The sequence below is a fragment of the Thalassophryne amazonica genome, chromosome 7 (genome assembly GCF_902500255.1).
Source record: "Thalassophryne amazonica chromosome 7, fThaAma1.1, whole genome shotgun sequence".
NCBI lineage: Eukaryota > Metazoa > Chordata > Actinopteri > Batrachoidiformes > Batrachoididae > Thalassophryne > Thalassophryne amazonica.
Window position 1 is genome coordinate 33,475,808 of NC_047109.1, and position 17,775 is coordinate 33,493,582.

The window sequence follows — 17,775 nt, forward strand, 5'->3', positions numbered from 1 at the left end:
TCAAACGGCAGTCGTACAGCCATGTACGAATGCAGTCCGATTAGCTAGAATGTGGTTCGGAGCAGGTTCGAATGATTTGTGCAGGTCGTATGCGGCACAGCACAAAAGATGAAACATAAAACCATAATAAAATGCAGGATATGCTGAAAGCTCCCCCTCCCCTCTGGAAATCAGCTGTTCGGGCGGGGGGGCACGGCAGCGGATCACTGTGCTGGCTTTGCGTCACTCGTTCTCTCTCTCTCTCAATGTCAGTTTCAACGGAGCTTTATTGACAATGGAAACATATGTTGTCATTGTCAAAGCAAGTGTTACACAGAGCAAAAAATAAAAACCTCTCTCTCTCTCTCTCTGTCTCTTTCGCTGTCTCTCTCTCTCTCTGTGTCTCTCTCCTTCTATGGAAATCAGCTGAGCACGGTGAGCCACGGCTCTGAGACCACAGACACGCCCCCCCGACCAGCCTATTTTCTCTTTTCTTTTGAGTTTTCTAGAAAACAAATAATAAGGATATATAAAAATAAAAACAGTCGGGTGGGTGAGAGAAAGCACTGACGCTGAGGCAGCACCTATGATCGTGGTACATTCAGATTGTGCATGTAATCACACATCCATCATCAGTCCACCTTATGTGTCAGAGGATTCATCTGAATTTCCATTTCATCATGGCTGTTAGACCCCATCCACACAACCACAGTGCGCGTCATGGTGTCACATAGACAGACTGACTAGCTGTGACACACATGGATTGGTGTGATTGCACAATGTTTACATCCGGTGCACATGATGATTGTGATTTTTCTTATTACAATATATCATTTGTCATTTGTGCACAAAACAGGATGGGGGGGGGTCCGGCTCAATTTTTCAATTTATTTTCATTTATATAGCGCCAAATCACAAGAGAGTTGCCTCAAGGCGCTTCACACAAGTAATGTTTAACTTTACTAACCCCCAGAGCAGCAGTGGTAAGGAAAAACTCCCTCTGAGGAAGAAACCTCAAGCACACCAGACTCAAAGGGGTGACCCTCTGCTTGGGCCATGCTACAGACACAAATTACAGAACAATTCACAAAACGGATATACAGGAATACAGGAAATGCTGTTGGTGCACAGGAGAGGAGGGTCTCCAGCACAAATACCACACCCATCTCTGGATGGAGCCGCACCTTAAACAGAGAGAGAGAGAAAAAAAACAGAATCAGGCATCAGAAAGACAAGAAATACAGTATAATTTGCCAGCATTAAACAACAAGAAAAACAGGAAATACTAAGGTGATCGCCGGCCACTAGCCCTAAGCTTCACTAAAAGACCCAGAATTTAGGTAAAGTTGAGGCTGCGACCCGCTCCGTTTCCTAATAAAATTAATTAAAAAAGTGAAAAGCGTAGAACTATACTATGCCAGTACGCTAGCCATATGAAAGGGAAAATAAGTGCGTCTTAAGTCTGGACTTGAAAGTCTCCACAGAATCTGACTGTTTTATTGACGCAGGGAGATCATTCCACAGAACAGGGGTATGATCAGACTCTTATCTAGCCACTTTTTTTAGTAACGAGTAATCTAACACGGTAATCTTTGCAAATCAGATTAAAGTTACTTCTCCAAGTCACTGTACGTTACTATTACTTTTGCATTGTGGGTCAGCATTAAACTTGGTCCGTGGGCAGGAGGTCGGGGTTCGGCTGAACTGCCCACTTTAAGTGAGCTGTGAGCTTTTCATCCGCGGTTTTCTGCAGCAGCTAAAACTTGTCCTCACCTCTTAAAGCGCAGTGACAACAGCACACCTGCACGGAGCTTTACAAAGACATTTTTATGCTTTTTTTCCCCTTTATTTAGAATTCTGAGCTGAGCCACTCCGTATCTGCTGCTAAAAACAGCTGATCCTCCGCGACACTTCAACATCCATCCATCCATCCATTTTCTTCCGCATATCCGTAGTCGGGTCACGGGGGCAGCAGCACAAGCAAAGCCGCCCAGATCTCCCAATCCACACACACCTCCCCCAGCTTCTCCGGGGGGAACCCCGAGGCGTTCCCAAGCCAGCTGAGAGACGTAGTCCCTACAGCGTGTCCTGGGTCTTCCCCGGGGCCTCCTCCCGATGGGACGTACCCGGAACACCTCTCCAGCGAGGCGTCCAGGGGGCATCCGGAAAAGATGCCCGAGCCACCTCAGCTGGCTCCTTTCGACGTGGAGGAGCAGCGGCTCAACTTTATTAAAATTATTAAATATATGCTGATGCATATACAAACTATTATAATATATATATTATATATAATATATATATTATAACTATATATAAGTCCTTTCAAAAACTATATGGATTTGATTCATATGTTTTTACGTCAGCCAAGCTTGAACCTTCGTGCGCATGCGTGAGTTTTTCCACACCTGTCGGTTGCGTCATTTGCCTGTGAGCACGCCTTGTGGGAGGAGTGGTCCAGCCCCCTTGTCGGATTTTCATTGTCAGGAAATGGCAGAATGATTTGGGCTTTTTTTCCATCAGAATTTTTTTCAGAAACTGTTAGAGACATGCAGCTGGAAACCATTCAAAAAATGTATCTGGCTTTCGGTGAAAATTTTACGGGCTTCACAGAGAATAAGGAGTGTTACTACAGCTTTAAGGACGGCCCACAATGGCGCTCGGCGCGCCGCTCTGAGCTGCAACGACGAGGCAGAAACCACCAGATCATTTCTAAATGGATGGCTCTGTGGAGCCGGGACCGTTGTGTGCAATTTCTCTGGTTTCTCACAAGAGCTGGACATCAGCCATTTTCCGGCATATTTCACTTTTAACAAGAGATTTTGTCATGGAAAGCCGCGCGGAGGCTTCGTCATTTTGGGCCGTCCTTAAAGCTGTAGTAACACTCCTTATTCTCTGTGAAGCCTGTAAAATTTTCACCGAAAGCCAGATAAATTTTTTGAATGGTTTCCAGCTGCATGTCTCTAACAGTTTCTGAAAAAATTCTGATGGAAAAAAAGCCCAAATCATTCCATTTCCTGACAATGGAAATCCGACGAGGGGGCTGGACCACTCCTCCCACAAGGCGTGCTCACAGGCGAATGACGCAACTGACAGGCGTGGAAAAACTCACGCATGCACACGAAGGTTCAAGCTTGGCTGATATAAAAACATATGAATCAAATCCATATAGTTTTTGAAAAAAATAAAAAGGACCATTACTTTATGGACAGACCTCGTAAATGTATAAGCTTCTGTTATGGTCTGGACGCAGGTTGAGGAGCGGTCCAGCGTCTGACTGAACCCAGCACTAAATAACCAGAAGCAGTTCCAAAAGAAACAAATTTATTTTCTTCCCACTGTGCTGTACACAAAATACAAAATAAATGAGTCTGGTGGGGTGAAGAGGTGGAGCGCTCTCCCAGCACCTCAACGGATCGGAGCTCGAACGTTCTGGACTCAGGAGTTCCGCCGACACCCCCCAGGTGGCTTTTCCCAAGACTGTACTCTGCGATGGAGGAACAGAGGTGAGGTTATTCAGTACTTATATCAAGAAACACTATTTAGAGGCACACTTATCAGCAACACATTCAGGACTGATTTCAGGCTTAATTCAAAAGAACAGCTGCTCACAGCTTGTGGAGGATTATCAATCCGCATGCCACAGCCGCGAGGAGCAAATGAGCAATTCTCTTCAATACTTAAATTTAGCTGCGCAACCATGCCACATTATATTCGCAGATAAGCTTTTAAGGATAATCACCTCTGACGTGTGCTGACAGCGCTTGCCTCTCACCCTCGTCCTCCTTCACAGGCACAATGTCAGCTTCTGGAGCGGCCCTCAGCGTCCTCAAACAATCGTAACATGGTCGTATTCTCCGGCACCTAAGCCCAGATCACTGCTGGCTTAAATGCAGTTCTTCATCTCTTCATTGGTATCAGCTGAGAGTCCTTAGAACTGCACGCGAATGTCACAGGTGTCGTAAATCATCCCGATTAGAGAATCGCACGTGAGTGCAACAGGTGCAGCAGATCACCGTGACAGAGGTGAGAGACTCTTCTGCAGCACATTCTCCCCAGAGATCAGCCTCAAACCACCTGGGAAGGAAAACAAACACAAAAACCGCAAAACAGTGTCCAGCCAAACTCCCCAACACACAACAAGCTTCAACAAGTAATAATTGTCATCCACTTGATACTTTCCTCTGAATCCATCCAAGATTCAGAGGAAAAAGTAAAATACATTTTTAAGCAGAAACCGCAGCTACAAAGAGCGATGGAGGTGGAACGTGTACATCGCATCGGTAAAATAGGAGTCTCTGGAGACAGACTGTGTTCGATTGTCATCGAATTCCTGCATTTCAAGGACAAAGCTGCAGTTTTACAGCGTGCAAAGAATCTCAAAGGTAGAAAGATATTTTTTAATGAAGATTATGCTTAAAAAGAAAAGAACTAATTCCAAAACTGAAAGCTGCACGCGAAAGAGGTGACATCGCTTATCTCAGACATAAGCTTATCATCCGTCATTGTTCCAGCTACTCCAAAGTGATCTCAGAACTTTAAGGTTATGATGTTATAAAAGCTTTTTTGTCTTTTTTTTTTCTTTTTTCTTTTCATATGACTGACACAATCACATCACAACATGGATTACCAAAGAGGGGGCTCAGAATTGTGCATATTAACATTCACAGTTTGAAGAACAAAATCGGCGAGGTCACTCATCTGCTGCATAAAAAAAACAACGCATACTTGCTATTTCAGAAACTCATCTGGATTCTTCTTTTGATGACACTGAGTTACATATTGATGGCTACAATATTTACAGAAATGATAGAAATAGATTTGGTGGAGGAATTGCTTTTTATATTCAAGATCACTTACCAACACTAATCAGAAATGATATGAAGAAATTTAATACTGAAGTGTTATGGCTGCAAGTTTATTTATCTCACTGTAAGCTGATTTTGCTGGGTTGCTGTTACCAACCACCAAATGCAAATTGTGAATATTTAGATACAATTTGTGAAATGTTGGACACCTATACTGATGTGGGTCAGGATACGTACTTTATGGGTGATTTCAACATTGACTGGTTTGCTAAAAACTGCCATTTAAAAAATAAGTTGTTTACTGACATTACTGCATGTGGATTTACTCAGGTTATTAATAAACCTACAAGAATACATGTTAAGAATGTTGGTGACAGAATATCAACATGTATTGATCACATTTTTACCAATTCTCCTGAGAGGTGTAATAAAGCAATTTCTGTTCCCAATAGCTGTAGTGATCATAACCTGATGGTAGGCAGATCTGGACCCACAGTAATATTCAAGAGGTCATATAAAATGTTTAATAATGAGAAATTTGTTGATGATGTGAAAGCCATTAGCTGGTCTGAGGTGTTAACTATTCACAATCCTGAAATCGCACTTGCAAGATTTAATAGCACATTCATGCCTTTAGTGGAAATCCATGCTCCTTTGAGGAGGTTTACTGTCAGGAACATTGTCACACCCTAGTTGGATGATAAAATTAAAGACTACTAAAATAAGAGATCAGATGAAAAAGACGACAATTATAACAGGAAATAAATCTGACTGGGACATCATGGTAAAATGAGGAACTCAGTCACTATACTTAATAAAAAGAAAATGTTTTTGAGGATTGAGTTCTGAAAGCAGGAACTGGCAGCAAAAAGATATGGAATGTTTTAAATCAGTTGACTGTTAAGAAAAACAGAATCAATCTGTCCTTTCTTTAAGTACATAATAAATTCATGACAAAGCCTGTAGATATTGCTAATTATATTAATGATTATTTTGTAAGTAAACTAGACAAATTAAGAGAAAATATGCCTAATCTGAGTAATGTTAAAACTTATCTATTGATAAGAAATAAATTATGAATAATAAAAATACCAGGTTTAAATTTGAAGAAGTATAGATAAGGTAAAAGGAATTCCTGAAATCCTGTAAAGACAAACCCCCGGGTGTTGACGGTCTTGACAGTAGGCATCTCAAACTAGCAGCTGATTGTATTGCTCCTGTTTTAACCCATATAATAAACCTCTGTTTTGGTTATAATACGTGTCCGAAAGCGTGGAAACAGGCTAAAATTTTTCCACTACCAAAAAATAAGAAAATTCTGTTCCCCACTTTAAATAGTCGACCCATAAGTATTCTACCTGTGTTAGGAAAAATTATGGAGTCTATTGTATTTGAGCAAATTAGTAACTATTTTTCATTGAATAATTTAATCATGGATTTCCAGCATGCATATAGAAAGAGTCACTCCACTGCCATGGCATTGACTCAGATGTCCGATGATTGGCTCAGAGAGGATGAAAAGAAGAATATAGTCGGAACTGTGTTTCTCAATTTCTCTGCTGCTTTTGATATCATTGACCATGATCTATTATTGGAAAAACTTGCTGGTTACGGTTTTGAGCTATCAGCTCTTACTTGGTTTTATAGTTATCTATCTAACACAACACAGACAGTGCTTTTTAATGGCAGCTTCTCTGGCACCAGGAGCGCAGTATGTGGAGTGCCATAAGGGAGTTGCCTTGGTCCACTATTATTTACAATTTTCACGAATGATTTACCATATGTTTTTGATAACGCTAGTTTAGTGATGAATGCAGATAATTCAACCATTTATACAACAGTATGCTCACACATTGATTTAGAAGCTGCTTTAAATATGGAACTGCACAAGGTCGTTGACTGGATAACATCCAATAAGATAGTGTTAAATGCAGTAAAGACTGACTGCATGATTATTGGCTCCAGTCGTGTTATTATGAAAAAACCTGTATTAAACATTAAAATTAATAATATGAGAATAAATCAAGCACATGAGACTAAGCTGCTGGGTGTAATGTAGACTCAAAATTATTATGGAAAATAAATACAAATAATATTTTGTAAAAATGGGCAGGGGTATATCAATTATGAGAAGACATGCAAGGTTTTTAAGTTGTACAACTTGAATAATGCTATTAAAGCATTATTATGAGTATACCTGGACTATTGCCCAGCAGTTTGGTCAAGTGCCTCCAGAGAAATGATAAATAAATTACAGATTATTAAAAATAGGGCTGCTCGTATAGCACTTAAGTGCAGTTATAGGACTGACATCATTACAATACATAAAAATTGGCTGTTAGTTATATTCACTGATCATTTTTACCAGAAAGATTGTCACTAAGTTACCTTGTGTTTTGTTTAGGAATTTCTTTCAGTTCAGAAAATCATAGTTACATAACCAGACATGCTGTGGTGGGAAACTTTACATTACCTGCAGCCAGGACAAATGGCATAAAGAACACTGCCATATTTAGGGGTATGAAGGTGTTATGTGCTGGGGTGTTTGGCTGGCTTGGTTTTTGTTTTCTGTTTCTCCCACCAGGTGGTATGCATTCAGGACTGAGTGGCTGAGCATTAGGACCTCACCCTGAACACCTGAGGCTTGTTTTCACGTGCAGGTCATCAGGACTCACAGCTGTGGTGTATTTTGTCTTGATCAGAGATTGCTGCACTTAAACCTTGAATGCACAGTGTGTGATTGCCAGAGACTCGACCTTGTGAGCAGACGTGTGAGATCGATGTCAGGAGAACAATCTCACCATTACGGACGCAGAGACCGCTCCAGGTTTGACGCCACAGTCTGTGAAGGAGGATTGGGTGAGGTCTCACGCTCTTCAGCACACTTCCTGAGGTAATTTGATTTTGGTGACTTTTATGAAGTAATGACAGTGGATTTGGTGTCCCTCACACCTTGTGTTATTGAGCTGTTACGTTATGCTAATTGTCTAATCCCCTTCTGCTGCAGTGGAGATTTGAACTGAGTTGTTCTGTGCCTGCAGGGTCAGAAGCTGATATATATTTAAGCCAGGAAGTGTTTGCTGATTGTGTGCACCTTTTGAGCTGTGTCTCTCTGGGTGGAGAGTGTTGGACTCACCTCATGTTTTCTTCCTTCGCAGACTCGGTTTGTCGCGGCCACCTGGGGGGTGTCGGCGGGGTCCCTGGGTCCGAACTGCTGTGGCTCCGGACCGTTTGCGCTGCTGAGAGCGTGCCGTGTTTTCACCTCACCAGACCGCGGACATTTTTGGTTGTTTATCACTAAACTCACTATGATTATTAAATTCTGTTATCTTTTGAACCGTGCTCTGCTTATTTTATGCTGGGTCCTGTCAAACGCTGGGTCGGTGCTCCGACCGCATCCGACACATAACATGAAGGAATGGAATTTATTACCGGAATGCTTTAAACTCACTTCAAATGAATGTTTTTTTTTTTTAAACAACTTCTAAAGCTGCATCTGTTGACATAATGAACAATCTGGGTTTAACTATTGATCATTTATAGACAAGATTTTTTTTGTGTGTGTGTATAGACTGACCAGGTGTGATGATTAATTTGTTTGGAACTTGATTTGTTTTATATTTTTGAATGCATTTTTTTATTAATGTTGTGTTTATAGACTTGTGTGGACCCCAGGAAGAGTAGCTGCAGCAGAGTTGCAGCTAATGGGGATCCAAATAAATAAACAAACAAACTGTGGCTTAGTAAATCACTTTCTAGACTGATTCACTGTGCCCCGGGTGCATGTGACATACGAGTCATGTTATCAAATAGCTGATACTCTGGAGAAGACATAACACATGCTCATCAGTTGGACGGGGTTGTCTTCTAACTACAATAATTTTTTTGGGCTACCTTTCTCTGTTGTGATAAATGAATAGAAAGACACTGACATCCACAAAACTTACTTTTGATAGGAAAAAAGACTTCACTTGCCACTTAGTATCACCCTTAATGTATCCAAAAACAAAACACTAATTTATAAGGGGGTTGTCTTTATGCATAAAAATATGGCATAACTGCTGCAAATATATATGTAGTTTTGCAGATATATAGTTGTAATGTTTGGGCACACCCGATAATTTTCATGATTTTCCTTTAGAAATCATTGGTTGTCTGGATCAGAAATTTCAGTTAAATATATCATATAGCAGACAAACACAGTGATATCTGAGAAGTGAAATGAAGTTTATAAGCTGAAGCTCTGTCCGGACCTGAGTTTTTCAACTTTCACTCAGCTGTATGACTCAATGGTAGCGTCAGTGCTGTTCTATGCTGCTGGGATGTGGGGCTTTGAGGAGGCCCCAGAGTGTGATGTGGTTCAGCCGAGAGCGATGAGGTACTTCCTCGGAGTTCATAGGTTCACCCCTAAGGCTGCCATAGAAGGAGACATGGGCTGGGAGCCCTGTGTGGTGAAACAGAAGTGTCATGGTCCTGCCCTTGATGTGCTTTCTGTTATGACTTTTTCATTGATCTTTGCTTTCTTGTTCTGTACATCTGTATTTGCATTCTTGCCATGTTCATGTTTTCATTGGTTTTGTTTTCTGTTCATCATTCATGTATTGTGTAGTTTTGTCTTAGTAGCTGGTTTGCCACATTGTTTTCATTAATTGTTACCTTAGTTTTCACTTCAGTCTTGGTTTTGTTCTGTTTATTTAATTTCTTGTATTATGCTTTAGTCTGGCCTTTTCTGTGAAGTTTACTTTTGTCTCTGCTTTTGTTTTCAGTTTATCACTTAGTCTTCTGTTTAGTCATTTTAGGCATTATCTGTTATTCTGTAGTCTGTGGGTTTGTTTGCCATTTTGTTCTTGTTTTTATACTCTAGCCATGGTCAGTTTCAATTTCAGTTTCAAGCCTTTCAATTTCAATTCCATTGTCTGTGAGTTTTTGCATTTGGGTCCCACAACCTTTGGTGCCACATCACCCCGAGTTCCTGACAGAATGAACTGGCCATAAACGGGACTCAGCAAGCTCACTCCCAGTCATGTCTGACAACTCTCTCTCTGCCAAGGACCCGGACATGGCCCTCATCAAGGACATTTTTTCTGAGGTAAATTTTTTCTTTAACTGTTTTCACTCCTGTTACACCCCAAAGAAAAAATTTGACTTTTTGGACAAAGCTTGGAACCTGGTGGAGGAGAACTCCTGGCTGTATGATCTTTTTCCAGAATTAGAAGATCTGGACAACTTGTTTATGGCAGGAAGCCTCCCAGCCTGGATTTACCAGCCAGAAACCCACTTGCCGCCCACACACCAGCTCCTTGACGGCGAGTCTGAGTGGACCGACCTGGACGATGACTACACATCAGAGACAGAAGGGTCATATCTACAGGACACAGCCACCATAGTAGACGGGCCCCCGCCCGGTCTGCCAATTCAAACTGGCCAGAACATGGAGCCTGCAAGCTCCACTCCTGCCTTGGACTCTGTTGCTGCTCTCCCAGATTTAGAGGTGATAAAGAGGATTTTTTTCTGATCTCTCTTTTTTTTTGTCTGCTTTCGAGACTGTTATGCTCCAGAAGAGAAGTGTGATTATTTAGACCAAGCCTGGAACCTGGTGAATCTACATCCTTGGCTGTTTGACTATTTTCCGGAGCTTCTACGCCTTGACAATGTTTTTTGTGAACAAAAGCGGCCCAGTTGGATAAAACACCCAGAGGCCTACCTACCGTCAGAAGACGACGAATCCAACTGGATTGATGGTGATAAGGAAGAGGAGTCTGAGTCAGAGCAGTTAGCACTACAGGACACAGCCACTGTGTTCTTTAAGATTTAGGACTTATTTTAGGAATTTCTGGACAGCACAGGTCGGCAGGAACGACAACGGATTTTTTCGGCATTAGACCGCATCCTACAGGATGAGCCGGGAATCATGTCATCTTATCCAGAACTCGCCAACATCAAGTCTCTGTTTATGCAAGGTCGGATCCCCACCTACATTGACGACCCAATGACGTTTCTGTTTGAAGCCGACATTGTAGAGTCCTGTTCGGACACACCCCAATCTATCACGCTGTCCAACGCTGCAGTCTTGCTGCTTCCGTCTGACGCACCGGTCCGCTACCAGCAATCAGCATCGACACCAGTCACGACGCTTCCTTCACCGTCTCTGTGTGACCAAGAGACTGCCACACCCTCATCCGTCCTGCCTCCTCAGCTACCCACACCTGCGCCTCGGCACTTAACGCTGAAGCCGGCTGAGAAGTGCCAGCCAAGAGGTTCAGTCCCGCAGCCGAGTGTGGCATCATCACAAGTCACGCCTTGTCGGATCCCTGTTCTGATGCCACGAAAGCTCCGAAATGACTCAACATGCATGCCACCGGATCCTGTGGAACCTTGCATACCCCGCGTCCTGTCTGCCAAGTGCATGCCGCAGGAGGAAGCAGGCCCACTCACATTCCCCGTGCTGCCAGCAGGGGAAGGAACGTCTGTGGTTGTCTCTTTAACGGGAGCAGAAGCGCTTTCGTCTCCAACTTTGCTTGCAGAGTCACCAGGAGAAGTCATGCAACCTGACTGCCTCACAAAGTCCACTGATCCTGAACCAACAGAAACATTGAAGCCGTTACAACTCACCGAAGCGCACCCGTGTCAGCAGTCATCCACAGCGCGCAATTCCTTCCAGTCCTCAGCAGCGCTCGTGCCCGCCAACCTAATTCCTCCATGCCCGCCTCCTGAGCTCGCTGTCATCCACTCTTCTCCGAGTACACCACTGCTCCCAGCACCACGCATGCAACAGGAGCCTTCCACGGCGAGCACGACATCCCAGAACCCAGCAGCATGTGTTTCTGCTGCGCACCCACATTCAGACTCATCAGAGCATCTCCTGTCTCACGAAGCTGCGACTGAACTACAGGAGAAGGTCACACCACTCGAGCCTTCAGCCTGTCACACCCCGCATGAGACGTCACTTACGTATTCATATCCAAAGTCTTCGGCGACGTTTCTGCATCTACCCACAGTGTGCATGACTATTGAAGGCACAGACATATCCATGACCTCCACACTACATCTGAACCAATCAACGCCACCCTCAAGGGTGCCCTTGGGGATTATGATCTACAGAATTGTGAGTTTTTTATTTTCTTTTTTGAACATGCTTTTTTGGTGGTTTTTCTGCAGTTTTCATTTTGTGGCAGGTTTGCATAGAACCTTTTTCCACAATGTATTGCTCTTGTATTGTTACGGTGCTAAGCTAATAGCAACCATGTCTTTTGATATGTGTTTAAGAGATATCCTGTTGGTTTGGTCCTTTCATTGTTTGCTTTTTTGTTGGGAACTGGTTGGTGCTCCGTATTTGGGCTCAATCAAGATACCCCCCTGGTCCATTCTGGAGTGGTTGGTTCCTGTTCGCCTCCCTAATCTTTTGTGTCAGTTTTTTTACTTTTTGCACGCTTCAGCTAAGACGTTTTTTGCTTCCTCAAACTCATGATAACATCATGTATATCAGTGGCTCCCATAGCTTTTTATCTCAGTGGTTTATTCACTATTATGCTGTATCTAATTCATTTGCTGGGTTTGTTAATCCTCTTACTGTGGCATTTTTGTTTATGTTCAGTGTCAGTATTATCAGGCATAGGCCCTCAGATTTGTCTGTTTGTCTGTCAATCTCCCTGTTTTTTGGACTTCCTTGCATGGTAATATGGGGTTTGGGCATTAATTCGCAGCCTTCCCTATTCTGGGAGCCCGGTACTACGTTTGGTCTCCGGTTCCTTGGTTCTGGGGTAATGTTAGCCCTTCCCTCCTGCCCTTTTGCTCGCCGGGGTTTGGGTCATGCACCTGACCCAGGTCCACTTGCTAACTCTGTCACGAGGCCCTGTCTCCCTTCTGGCCGACCTCCTGAGCCTCCTGCTTATCGTCATGGGCTTCGCCGTCGTCCCCCGGACTCCATGCTTATTTGTTTGCCTGACTGCCTGTTTGTTCCTTGTTTTTTGCTTTGTCACCCTCCTGCAGGGCTTTTTGTCCCTCCATGGTGTTTTGGCCACCCGGTTGATGCTGCCCTTTTTGTAGGCAGTCCCCTTGGGTTCTGGCCCATTCACTCTGTTGTCTGTGCCCTCCAACCGTTCCCCCATCCCCCCTCCCATGGTCGGTTTGTGCCTTGGTTCTTGTTGTGTTCTTGGGGGGTTTGTGGGCCCCCGGTGTGGGCCCATGGGGGAGGGGTGCTGTCATGGTCCTGCCCTTGATGTGCTTTCTGTTATGACTTTTTCATTGATCTTTGCTTTCTTGTTCTGTACATCTGTATTTGCATTCCTGCCATGTTCATGTTTTCATTGGTGTTGTTTTCTGTTCATCATTCATGTACGAGGTCTCTTAGATAATAAACCGACCCTTTTATTATTTTTTTTAACTATATGGATTTGAATGACATGCGATTACACCAATCATGCTTGAACCCTCGTGCGCATGCGTGAGTTTTTTCACGCGTGTCGGTGACGTCATTTCCCTGTGGGCAGGCCTTGAGTGAGATGTGGTCCCGCCCTCTCGGCTGAATTCCTTTGTTTCACACGCTGCTCGAGACGGCGCGCGTTGCTTTATCAAAATTTTTTCTGGACCTGTGAGGAATATCCGAGTGGACACTATTCGAGAAATTAAGCTGGTTTTCTGTGAAAAGTTTAACGGCTGATGAGAGATTATGGGGTGTTTCTGTCAGTGTAAGGACTTCCCACGGAGCGGGACGTCCTGCAGCGCTTCCAGGCGCCGTCGTCGGCCTGTTTCGAGCTGAAAACATGCTAATTTAAGGCTTAATTCACCCAGGACATCGTGAGAGAACAGAGAAGATTCAGAAGAGGCCGGCATGAGGAATTTATGCGGACATTCCACTGTTTAAGGACATTTTTTTAATGAAAGACGTACGCGCAATTTCGCCGAGTCGTTTCCGTGACGACTCGGCAAATCTGTGTGCGCCGCGACAGGAAAAACACCTCCGTGTTGAAAACCATTTGTAGAATTCAGGCGGCTTTTAATGGCTTTCAACAAGTGAGTAACTGAGAAATTGTTTAACAGCTTGGGCATGTTCCAACTTGCCCGTTAAGATTTCCAACGGAGGTGTTTTTCCTGCCGCGACCCCCCGCGGTCGGGTCCAGCCCGACATGCGACTCTGCCCGCACGTTCTTTCATTACAAAATGACCGTTAACAATGGAATGTCCGAATAAACTCCTCATGCCGACTTCTTCTGAAAGTTCTCTGTTCTCTGACGACTTACTGCATCAACAGAGCCTGAAATGTGGAAGTTTTCAACTTGAAACGGCGAGACGCTGCTGCCTCGAAGCGCAGATCGCCGTCAGGCGCCGTGGACCGTCCTTAAAGCGACACTACCAGACCAAAATCTCTCATCAGCCGTTAAAATTTTTTACCGAAAACCAGCTGAATTTATTGAATGGTGTCCACTCAGTTGTGCCTTACAGTTTTGAAAAAATTTTTATCAAACAAAGCAACAGTCTCTGAGCCATTCCTAAACAATGAAAAAAATCGACGAGCGGGTGGACGACTCCTCACTCAAAGACTGCCCACAGGCGAATGACGTAACCGACAGGCGTGAAAAAACTCTCGCATGCCCACGAGGGTTCAAGCATGTCTGATGTAATCACACGTGATTCAAATCCATATGGTTTTTGAAAAAAATAATAAGGTCGGATACTTTTCTAATAGACCTCGTATTGTGTAGTTTTGTCTTAGTAGCTGGTTTGCCCCATTGTTTTCATTAATTGTTACCTTAGTTTTCACTTCAGTCTTGGTTTTGTTCTGTCTAATTTCTTATATTATGCTTTAGTCTGGCCTTTTCTGTGAAGTTTACTTTTGTCTCTGCTTTTGTTTTCAGTTTATCACTTAGTCTTCTGTTTAGTCATTTTAGGCATTATCTGTTATTCTGTAGTTTGTGGGTTTGTTTGCCATTTTGTTCTTGCTAGTTTTTATACTCTAGCCATGGTCAGTTCCGTTCTAGTTTTGTCTTAGTCTTTTATATTCTGGCTGGTCTGTCCACTTTAACATGTACTAGTTTTTGGGGTCATTTCTTTCTGTTTGCATGTCATGATGTTTAGTTGCTTTTTTCTGTTTTCTTTCATCTCTGTCTCATTGCACTTGTCTCTGCATTTTGTTATTTCTGTTTTTTCTTCATCAGAATTACCTTTTGGTTTTTGCTGTTCAGTATTTTTACACTAAGTCACGCCCACCTGAACTTTTCTGTTTGCCACGCCCTCTTCCTGGTTCTTCCAACACACCTGTTCTCACTTTCCTCATTTCCACTTTGGTTATTTAAACTCTCTGTCTTCACTCAAGCCCCGCCAGTTCGTTGATTTTCACTGTCCTCGTACCAGCCTTTTCATAGCTCTGCCTTGTTTTGCCGTGTACTGACCCAGCTCTGTTTTGTGACCTCGTCTTGCTGCTGCCCACGTACTTTGTCTGCTTGTGTTAAAGACCTGAGCCTGCCTTTTTGACGACGCCCTGGCCTGCCGACTATCTGTACCTCTGCATCCATGAATGCCTAACTGTGTACCGAATCCAAGCTCATTTTTTGACCGATAAAGCCTTTCAATTTCAATTCCATTGTCTGTGAGTTTTTGCATTTGGGTCCCACAACCTTTGGTGCCACATCACCCCGAGTTCCTGACAAGAAGGCTGAGATGATTAGGCTGTGGAACCACCTAGTGCGTCTACCTGAGGACAGACTTACAAGGAAAGTCTTTAATTGGGATAAAGCTCTTAACTGTTCTTGGTCCAAAGACGTTTGTGAGATATTATCCTGTGCATATCTACAAGTGTTCTTTTTAAATAATCTACAATGTAAAATATAAAACCTCAGACAGAAATTACTTGAAAGTTATAAGGAACATTGGAAATGGGAACTGGGGAACAAGCCTAAATTAAGAACTTATGTTCAGTTTAAGGATTGTTTCTCCACTGATCTTTATGTTAAAGGTAATTTAACAAGGAGGCAGAGGTCTCTGTGTGCCCAGTTTAGAGCAGGAGTGCCGCCCCTAGAGGCTGAAGTGGGTCACTACAAAGGCATCCCTGAAGAGAATAGGCTTTGTTCCCTTTGTGATTTGAATTTGGTTGAGGATGAATTTCATTTTCTGTTTTACTGTCCACTGTATAACAGCCTAAGAGCTGCAATGTTTAAAAAAATCCAGTGTAAAAATCCTGTTTTATTTTGGTTGGCTGAGGGTGACATGTTGGGTTGGCTGTTTGAAAACGAGGTTTTCAGTGTGGCAGCATTTGTGGATAAAGCTTGGACTTTGAGACTGAAAACTCTGTATCCACCTGACCTGCAGCCGAGTTTACTTTGTTATTGTCTTTTTATTGTGCAACAGCTGATGGTCGTCTTCACTTTGTTGTTGTTTCTTTTAGTGTCTTATAAGCCCATGTGGGCTGGGCACATGTGTGCATGACACTTAAATAAAATTATTCATTCATTTATTCATATAGGATTTACAGAAAGTGTGCAATAATTCTTAAAACAAATTTAGGCAGGTGCATAAGTTTGGGCACCCCAACAGAAAAAAATACATCAATATTTAGTAGATCCTCCTATTGCAGGAATAACAGCCTCTAAACACTTCCTATAGCTTCCAATGAGAGCCTGGATTCTGGTTGAAGGTCTTTTGGACCATTCATCTTTCTAAAATATCTCAGGTTTGTTCGTTTCTGAGCATGGGCAGCCGTTGCCTTGTTGAAATGATCCAGCCCTGATGCAACTTCAGTTTTGTCACTGATTCATGAACATTGTTCTCAAGAATCTGCTGATACTGACTGGAATCCATGTGACCTTCAACTTTAACACGATTCCCAGTACCTGCACTGGCCACACAGCCACACAGCATGATGGAAACACCTCCAGATTTTATTGTCGGTAGCAAGTGTTTTTCTTTGAATGCTGTGTTCCTTTTCAGCCATGCATACTGCCCCTTGTTATGTCCAGATAACTCAATTTTAGTTTCATCAGTCCATAGCACCTTATTCCAAAATGAAGCTGACTTGTACAAATGTGCTATAGTATACCTCAAAGTGACTCTGTGATGTGTAATCAGAAAAGGCTTATAGTTGAAGGATGCACAGAGACACTATCTGCAGCAAGATCATGTTGTAGGTCTTTGGAGCAGGACTGTGGGTTGACTTTGACTGTTCTCACCATCCTTCACTTCAGCTTATCTGAGGTTTTTCTTGGCCTGCCTCTTCAGGCCTTAACTTGTACTGTGCCTGCGGTCTTCCATTTCCTCACTATGTTCATCACAGTGGAAACTGACAGTTGAAATCTCTGAGATATCTTTCTGTATCATTCTCCTAGACCATGATGTTGAACAATCTTTGTTTTCAGGTCATTTGAGGGTTGTTTAGAGGCTCGCATGTTGTCACTCATTAGAAGAGAAGCAAAGAGGGGAAACATTTACAAATGGCCACCTTAAATACCATCCATCCATCTTCTACCGCTTAGTCCAATTAAAGGTCGCGGGGGGCTGAAGCCTATCCCAGCAGTCATAGAGCGCGAGGCGGGGTACACCCAGGACAGGACGCTAGTCTGTTGCAGGGCCACAAATAGACAAACAAACACAGACACACCCACACACACACCTACGGACAATTTTAAAGATTCCAATCCACCTAACCCGCATGTCTTTGGATGTGGGAGGAAACCGGAGCACCCGGAGGAAACCCACGCAAACACGGGGAGAACATGCAAACTCCACACAGAAAGGCCACGGGAATTGAACCCGCAACAGTGCTAACCACTAAGCCACTGTGCTGCCCCACCTTAAATACCCTTTCTCATAATTGGATTCACCTGTGTAAGGAGGTCAAGGTTCAATGAGTTTACCAAACCAATTTTGTGTTCCAATAATTAGTGTTAAATGTATTCAAATTAGGGTGCCTGTATTTATAAAAGTGCCCAATTTTGTTTAAATAATTATTGCACACTTTCTGTGAATACTAGAAACTTCATTTCACTTCTCAAATATCAGT